Source organism: Fukomys damarensis, unplaced genomic scaffold (assembly GCF_012274545.1).
Source record: "Fukomys damarensis isolate Sample0158 unplaced genomic scaffold, DMR_v1.0_HiC HiC_scaffold_16, whole genome shotgun sequence".
NCBI lineage: Eukaryota > Metazoa > Chordata > Mammalia > Rodentia > Bathyergidae > Fukomys > Fukomys damarensis.
In genome coordinates this window covers 14,378,245-14,388,151 of record NW_022900928.1, presented here as the reverse complement: position 1 = coordinate 14,388,151, position 9,907 = coordinate 14,378,245, and positions in this window count along the sequence as shown.

Here is a 9,907-nt window from a genome sequence, read left to right as displayed (position 1 = left end):
TTTATAGTATTATGTTATGTGTTTTCAAGGTGATCATACTTATACAAATGTGTGTATATCCTTTTCACTCAACAGTGTTTTTCTGAAGTCTCTCTAGGTAGATTTGCATAGACCTGAATGTTTCTTTCTATGCTGCATGGCAGCTCTGTACCTCAACCTATTTCTTCTTCCCTTGCTTTGATACATATTTGGGTTGTTTCTAATTTTTCAGTTACCAAATAATGGTATTATGAACATTCATGTCTACTTTTCACTGTTTATATGATTATTTACCTAGATAGTAACTAGGAATGGAGTGGCTGGGCCCAAAGCTATGCACATTTTTACTTTAATAAAAATAGTAAAAATTTCTCCAGAGGGAATAAAAAAATTTACATTCCCTTCAGCAGTTGGTACTAACTGGACTATTCAACAAGCCTTCAAAAACACTTTGTATTAGATTATTTTGAAACTTTCTAACTTACCAAGAGTATCTTCTGTTTTAATGTCACTGAGATTAAGTATCTTAAGTTTATTGGTGAACCTCTGGGAGAAAAATCATATCTAAACCACAGTACTCATCCCAGATTGGCCCCCATAGGACCAGACTCACTCTCACAGACCTAAGTAGAAGGCCCATTAATAACAACTGAAATTCAAAGCCTATCACATGGATCCAGACTGTAGGTTCATTTCTATGGATGCAGACAAAACATCTGCTCTCTCACTAATTCCAGCACCAAGGGCAATCAACCTGAAGACTCCAGCAGGGATATCACCTGCAGACTCTTCCAGCTGGCCTGCTCAGAGTCTCAAGCCAGAAGCTAATCTACGAAGACTGAAAGAAGTAGTTACTTCTTCAAATGTGCAAATACCAATGCAAAGCTGCAGGACTATAAATAAATTAGGAGGCATTACAGAATCAAAGGAACAGAATAAAGCACTAGTAACTAACCCTAAAAAATATAATCTATGAATTTCATTAAAAATCTGATAATATTTAAAAAACTCAATGAGCTACACAACAAGATACATAACAATGTAATCAGGAAAATGATACACAAATAAAATGAGATTTTTAGTAGTAATAGAAATGTTAAAAAAGAATGAAACAGGGCTGGAGATTTATCTCAGTGGTGCTGTGCCTGCCTTGCAAGAGCAAGATCCTGAGTTAGATCCCCATACTGGGAGAAAAAAAGAGAAAGAATGAAACAAATTCTTAAGCTAAAGAACACAATGAATAAAATGAAAAATCTCATAGATAATTTCAAAAACAAGCTTTACTAAGCAGAAAAATCAGGGAGTTCACCAACAGATCATTTGAAATCACTCATTTAAAGTAATAAAAAGAACAAAGTATGAACAAGAGTGTATAGCATACAGCTGATCAATACACATATTATGGAATTCCCAGTAGGAGAAAAGAAGGAAAAAGGAGATAGAAACTAATTTAAATAAATAATTGCCAAAAAATGCAAAGCTAAAGAGAGAATGAACATCCAGTTCTATGAATTTCAAAGAATCTTAAGTAGATTAAAGATATCTTCACTGAGACACATTATAATAAATCTCTCAAAAGTAAAAAATCTTGAAATTCAGAATCTGCAGCAGCAGAGGAAAAATGACTCATAAAAGAACTTTATAGGGTTGTCAGTGTATTTTTCACCAGAAACTTTGCATGCCAGGATGAAGTCAAATGACATATTCAGCCATAAGAAGAAGAAAAAACAAAACAAAACAATATTACTACCTAGGAAAGTGAAATACAGATTTTCTTGGATAAATGAAAGCTAGGGGAATTCATCAAATGCTAGAACTTCCTTACAAGACATGTTTAAGGGAGTTTTTCAAATTGAAATTAAAGTATGCTAACAAATAATGTCATAGCATATGAAAGTAAACTCACTGAAAAGGTAAGAAAACAGTCAAATTCAGTTTCTCTAATACTGTAATTTTGGCATATATAACACTTTTCAGTCTGGTATAGAAAAAGTGTTGAAAATAACTATACAATTATTTGTCAGTGGATACACACTATTAAAATATGTACACTATGATATTAATAACATAAAACTTGGGGGAGGACAAATTAAGATGTAGAGTTTATTTATGGTTGAAGTTAAGTTGTTACCAGGGTAAAATAGATTGTTATAAGATTTGTTTTACTAAGCTTCTTCATAACCCCAAAGAAAAAAAACCTGTAGTAGACAGAAGATAAGGAAAAAGAAAAAGAGTCAAAGTAAACTATTACAAAATTTCAAATTGCAAAGAAATAAAGAAAAAAGGAAGAAATAAAGGAACTACAAATGTCAGAAAATTTAGCAAAATGGCACTAAGTTCTTACTTATTAAAAATTACTTCAAATATAACTATTAAGTTCTCCAGTCAAAGGATATTGAGTTGCTAAATAGCACCTAATTTTTTTCAATTATATGTTGCCTACAGGAGATTTATTTTAACTTGAAGGACACACAATGAGAAAGCAAAAGAATAGTGTCTTAGGCTCTTTGCACTATTATAACCTAATACACAATACTGAATAATTTATGAAGACCAGAAGTTCATTTTCTGAAGGTTCTGGAGGATGGGAAATCCAAGAACAAGGTGCTGTTGTGGTCAGTGTCATTGATGACTATTGTTTGCTTCATAAATGCCATCGTATTGCTATCTTCTCATGTGGCACAAGGCAAAAGTGAAGAAAAAATATATATAAATGCTTGCTATGTTCTCCCATAGCACAAGACTTGGAGTTCAATAGGGGATCCAGGTAGTTCCCTGGAGCCTTTTTTTAGGCAGTAACCTCTTCCATGAGATTGGATCCCTGTCTAGTGATTTCCCAAAGGCTCTGATTTTCGTACGGTTGCACTGAGGATTAAATTTCAATATGAATTTTGGAAGAGACACAAACATTTAAACCCTAGGAGACAAAAAAGATATTCTAGGCAAACTGTAACTGAAAGAGAGCAGGGTTGACCATATCACTATAAAACACCATGATTTTAAGTAAAAAACTGTCATACAAAGAATCATATAAGGTCATTATATAACAATGAAAGGAACAATTCATCGAAAAGAAATAACAGGGCCAGGGATTTAGCTCAGTGGTTCTGCCACCTGCCTTTAAAGGGCACGGTCCTGAGTTCCATCCCTGGTACCAAAAAAAAAAAAAAAAAAAAAAAAAAAAAAAAAAAAAAAAAGGAAAAGAAAAGAAAAAAGACATAACAAATGAGACTGGAGTCCCAGCTACTCAGGAGGCTGAGGCAGGAGAAATGTAAATTGAGGCCAACATAGGCAACATACAGAGATCCTGTCTCAAAAAGTAAAATAAAAAAGCCTGAGAATGTAGCCCAGTGCTAGACCATGTGTGGGGCCTTTGTTCAATTCTTACTACTGTTGAAAAAAAAAGAGGCTACAACAAATGAGGCTACATGTCCACCAAACATTGGAAAAGCTAAATGTGTAAGACAAATATTTGCAGAACTGAAGGGGAAAATCACAATACAATAGTAGTAGAGGAATTCAGCAATCCACTTTTGACAATAGAGAGATTATCCAGACAGAGAGTCAGTGGGGACGTAGTGGATTTAAACTATGCCGTTTTTAGTTCATTCTGTTTGACCTTCCCCATGTTCACCTACTTGCAAGAGCCTTCTGGCAGGTGTTCCCAGCTCCATTTTCATTATCTATAGACTACATTTCACAGTATTTCTACAAGACTCTGTAAAAACTAATAATACAGTTATCCAATGGCATTGTGATTTCATAATGCTGTAATTGCCTTTCATGCTATTATTTTTTCCCTTTCTTGTACTAAATATTCAGTTGTTGAAGAATGAATGATTGACTGAACAATAACAGTATACATGCAAAGTGAGTTAAGCTGGTACATAGGTGAATTATTTTTAAAATGTCATTATATTACATAAAACTAGTACAAGTTTATGATATATTATTTAGGATGAGGCCAAAATATATATATTTGAATTTAAACCTGAGCCAAGGTTAAGAAACAAAAAAAAAAAATTAAATGTCATATGCAAATATATAAATCCATGACAGAATGCAGATAATCATTGTAGACTTCTACTACTGTTACTCTTCCGTTGATACCAGGATGACAGCACCCAAGATTTTAAATGGGGCTTGCACCTTTCCTTTTACTTGACCCCAACTAGCTCTTCAGCTAAACTTTTGTCACTCCTATTGCATTTCTGAAACTGTGCATCCTATACAATCACACACTTCTTTCTCTTTCCTCAGTGTCCTTTTTATAAACCCCCATGTCTCTAGTGCAGTTTTCGGCTGTATGTGTCTGTCCCTCATCAACTTTCGATTGAACAGTGGAGCTCCTCTTCATCCTGTAAAATGCAGTTTAGATGTCAACATTGCTACGATAGTGAAATAAAAGATGGACCCAAATTGGTGTCCCAGAGAAGTCCACCATGTTGGGCGATCTTTAGGTAAGTTCACTACCGCCCCATGAGAAATCTGTCTTATAGATTTATACTCCATTTTTACAGATTTCTCAGAGCTGACAACACTCAGAAACAATGCCTCACAGAAACTCAACAGAATGTAAAAGCAACCAGAATTAGATAGCATCCACATTTAAGTTATCATTAAGGCTCTTGCTTTCCTTCTCAGTGCCTTCACTGCTGCCCTACCCGACGATGAGTCACTGGCCTCTGTGTAGAACCTCACGTTGAGTGTCAGCATGGGCTCTGACACCCATTGACCAACTCCGGGCTGAACCAACTAAAGGCTTGGGAGCTCTTACAACAGCAGAATTTAAAATTCACATTTCATAACTAGAACAATATCTTTGCTTTTGATATTTTTTTTCAGATTGTGTAAGAGATTTAACTGTATAAAAACCACAAGAAATAAATTTAAGAAGCAGAAAAAGAAATCACTCATAATCCCACTACCCAGAAACAAAATATGTTAACACCTTGGCACCTTCCCCTCAGCTTTTCCATTCCTGCCACCCCCAATTTTGTGTGCTGCTTTTGTATCCTGCTGTGTTCATTACTATTACCCTTCTCTATTATTAAAAACCCTGTTCAAACATTAATTGGATTGATTAACCGCACCTTAATCAACAGAGATTTTGGCTGGTTTCAAGGTTTTGTTTTGTTTTGTTTTGTTTTGTTTTAATTTCATGTAGTGCTATGATGGACATTTTTGTATTCTTTCCCTAGAACTGATATTTAGCTAAGAAATCATTGGTTCATAAATTCTGAATGTTTTAAGGCTAAACTAGGAATAGTCTTGCCCCTTGACTTCTATTTCAGGGCTTTTCCATTCAACAAATTATTAGCCATGTTTAGAAAAAAAATTGTGGGAGTTTTCTTTCCATGATTTGGCATAATATCCTCTGCAGCACACAGGTGAGGCTCCTGGTGCTCTGTAAAGGTCTCTGTGATGTATCTCCTAAGACTTTCTTGTTCCTGATCTGGGAAATCTCACTATCCAGGCGATCGGTTTGTACACCTCAACTGTACTTTCCCCACCTGTCTGCATTGTTACCTCTCCCTTCCTGCATACTACACACCCCAGGTAAAATCTGGCAGAAAAAAACTTTCTGGTCATAGCAAGGTTTGTAATGTTTTACGGTTGTGCAAAAATTCTGGATGCTTCATTTCCTTCTCTTCCCTGACCATAGTGGAAAGAGTTCATTTCTAACAAACACGATTAGTACCAGGTGACAGTATCACGCCTCGGTGTTATGCAGATTACAACACCTGCTTTGCCTGGGCAAATGCATGAGTGGGGAGCACAAAAGTTCAGCACCTTCCTCCTGATGGTTGGGTGCAGTTCTGTCTCAGAATACACACTGGTGGAGCTCCAGTGTGGCCTCTCAGCTGAGCACCTGAGTCTGGGGTGATCTTCATATCGTCTTCCCAGTCAGGAGATTTCTCCACCTTGGATCTTCCTCTGAATATTCCTTTGATACAAGCATGATGTGCTTCTCTGAGGCTGTATCTGGGTAGCAAAGGACAGTGCACATGAAAGAAGGAAACAGAGTGGCATGTAGGATATCTTTCTCCAGGTTCTCTGCCAGGGAGAATGCAGTGAAATCATGTCCAGTGACCCTTCCCCTTCTTGCCCGGGTCTTTACACTGTAAGTTCCAGTAGTTGACTACAGCAGCAGTGTCACTTTGCCTGAGTGCAGTGGTTCCATTGCACTCATGTGTGTGGTGGGTCTGAAGGGCTAGAGCGTTGGCGCCCTTCCTCAAAAGCCCTTGATTAATGAATGGTGAGGCTTGGTGCATAAGGAGCCCATCGGCCAGCCCTATGAGTGGGATGACTGCCTGGCAGATAGTCCGCAGACTCCCTAAGCAGTTATCCACGGCGGATATTTTCTTGCTAACACATACTTTATTGCTGTCTTTCATTCCGTGTCTTGCCTGCTCAGTCATCTAGTATTTTCTGCGATTACTTCCCAAATACACTACTTGTTCAGAGGTTCTTGTCCAAGATATGACGATAGCTGAAATACTCACTCTCAATAGGTGACTGCTGAAAAGCTTTGGGATTAGAGATGAGTGAGGAGGGATAAGGGGGGCCAAGGAAGGAAGCTCATGTTGACAGTGTTCCGTAGTTTCCCTGATCCTAAGAAGGCTGGAATGATTACATTTGCTAGCACTACACAAGCACATATTAAGTATTGTGCAGTTTGGTTGTGGATCTCCCCAATATAATTCTGTCACAGTAGTTCTTGTGAGATATCCACGGGGGAAAGATTACCACCTAGTTTAGGATAATGTATTTCTCCATCTCAGCTCATTGGGGACCAGAAATAAATGACACAGACTGTACAGTGTCCTTGTAATTGAATACAGGTGATAAATATATAAAGTTGGGCTCTCCTGGAAGATCCAACACTGCTGCTTCGACAATTAGTAAGACTGCAATGGATCCCGCACAAATCCATGCAGATGGTAGAAATACACAAAGCAAGCTGAACTGGGCCCAGAGTTCTGGCACCCTGAAGTTATACGGAGGCAACAGGACTGTGTCAGAGTGTGTAGATGTCACTGTTCAGATGTCTCTCTCGTCTCGCTTGTCCTTAGTTCTGTCCCCTGAGTGTGATGGCTCTGAGTCCTGGAGGTCAGGCTGAGGTGTCATCCTTGTAATCAGTGAGCTCATTACCCTGGGAAATGGTTTCTTCTCTTCTCAGTTCCTTTGCAGATTTCATTTGCATTTCCCCAGCCATGATTTCATTTCCATTAGCCTGAGCTGGCAGTCAGTGTGGGCTGGGGCTGGAGCTGTCTCCTAGCCGAGTTTCCCCCTTTAATATTGCTTCTGGTTGGGCTTGTTTGGACTTGCTTTGGCAGCACAATCCTGAGTGTCATTCAGGCAATTAAATAAGGTATTTTATTTTATTCAAGGGGGCCATATCGTGCCTATTTCAGGAGCTATTTGATGGGAACTGGGGCAAAAAAATGTCCCTTGAAAATGGCATCCCATCTGTAGCCCGATGCAAAAGGATCACAGAATTAGCTTTTCTTTAACACTATTATATTCTTTCAATAGGGTGTAAAGTTTTAGGAGATGAACTTTCATGCTCCATGTCACGGGAGCAGATTGGTTTTGCATGTGTGACAGAGCAGGCCCTGAGACTCCAGCCATAGGGGAACGGTGCAGAAACACAGAATACTTAAGTGAGTAAGTGAGTCCAGTGCCTTTCTAATGCCTGGGTCTACTTAAAAACTTTCTTGGCGCCCTTGCCTAACTTGTTCACTTTCCTTTTAGCTTTAACTTGCAGGGTAACTCTGGGCAACTGTTACCTGTTCCTACCTGGATGTTTGCTTCTCCATTATGATGCTGGTGGGGCTGAGTTGTCCATATTGAAGGCCAGTCCTACATGCAAGGCATTTTTCTCTTTCTCGGCTTCAGTTTCCTTGGAAAGGATTTGTATACTGGCTGACTGTCAGAAGACTGCAGTCCCAGACTTCCCTGCGCTTGAATTCACAGAGAACAATCTGTGAACTCACAGCCCCAGCAACTGTGAAGCCGTGCTCAGAACACAGGAGGCATTTATATTTCATCCTTACTCCTCTGCCTTTCATCCTCCTTGGCTTCTAAATTAATTTTTAGACTAAAACTGAAGGAGTTTTGATATGGAGGGTGGCTGGTATGTAAAATAAGCCGAGTACAAAATTTAGAATGGTATTCCACAATCCTCTGCAAAACGTAACATTGAACAATTATTTATGAAACAAAACTATAAAATTTTGTTTCAATACAAATATAGGACAAAAACTAATCAAACAATAAATTTCAGTGATAAATATATGGTGGACAGTAATAGGAGGTCAAATTTGGTATGTAAAATAAGAGGAGACAATCTAATTGTCTTTAAGACTGATGCTCTAATACTATATGAAGTCACTTAGCTATTACTTGCAGAAAATATAAAAAGTTTGTTTTCTTTTCTATCTAAAGTATTAGACGTGGGCTGGGGATTTAGCTCAGCGGCGCTGCTGTCACCTTGTAAGTACAAGGACCCAAGTTCAATCTCTGATACCAAAAAAAAAAAAAAAAAAAAAAAAAAAAAAAAAAAAAAAAAAAAAAAAAAAAAAAAAAAAAAAAAAAAAAGTATTAGACATCTTTTATGGATAACATTCTTTTTTCCAAAAGCTTTTAAATTCTAATAGATTTATATTCATATGAAACAACCCTCACAAACAAATAATTCACGATAAGACACAGACAGCAGTGTAATTCTACTGCCATGCAAGCATTTACTACAAAGAAGAGCACTGTAGGAAAACACTTGAGTACACAGAATCCAGCAAGACTAACAAGAGGGAAAGAGACCTCAAACAGGTTCTGAAAGGAGAGCCAGAAATAGCAAAAGATCAGAAAACAGAAAACTCAGATGGCACCTTCCCTTCCTTTACGCTGTTCTCCCATTTTCCTTCCCGTGGAGGGAATGCAACTGATTGTTGGACGTTCAATGTGTGTCTTAAATTAACTCCACTGCTGTGTTGTCTGTAGTGAGCTAGATGCTCCCTGGGGCCAGGTCAGTGTGTGCTTGACCCTTCCCCTGATGCTCTTATGTACCACTAAAGCTGTCTGAACTGACCACACTATGAACTGTCAACCCACCTGTAATCAACATTGTTGGTGCCTTATTCTAGGAAAAGCATTGCTGGTGAGGAAAACATTTTAAAGAGGATGTTACCATGTTCAAGAAGAACATAACTAGAGGAGATAAGACACACATATATAGAAAATTAAATATGATGAAAATAATCCTAATGATTTTTAAATACTAGGACAAAAAGTCACCGAGAGAGGCCTATAGAGCACTCTCTGCCTTCAAACCAGCCAGAGTAACCAAATGGAGGGATCAATGTCACAGTACTGAAGCTGTGAAAGCCAGGTGGCCGGAGTCCTTAGAAGCCTGTCCTCAAGCTCAGATTTAGCTCCACCCCATCCCTTACTGGCTGGCTGGTAGCTAGTTGCCTATGCTAAGAATAGTGTGTTAATGTCTGCTCTTGTGACTATTGACATACAAAATGAGTTAACATTGTCCATCTTGTGGAGTTATGGCAGATCACTAAAATAATATATGTAAAATCTCTAGTGTAAAGTGTAACACAATAATACACATTCAAAAGATTGTTAACTTTCTCTAACTTCCCACATGTTGTCATAAAACCTCATGACTGCAGAGACTTTAAATCATGAAAAGCAATAGGCCAAATTCCAGCTACAAGAAATTCTGTAATTTCTTCTAGTCCTGAGATAGAAAATCCTGACTTAAAAACAGCAGTCTATCCAGGTCTCAGTAGAACCAAATTTTCACCCATTCCCACCTTATACTCACAGTTTACACTCTTAGTTGAGGTCAGGCCATGAAGTACATGAGATCTGACAACTGAAGCAGGAACATGGACACCCTTATGGACCATAG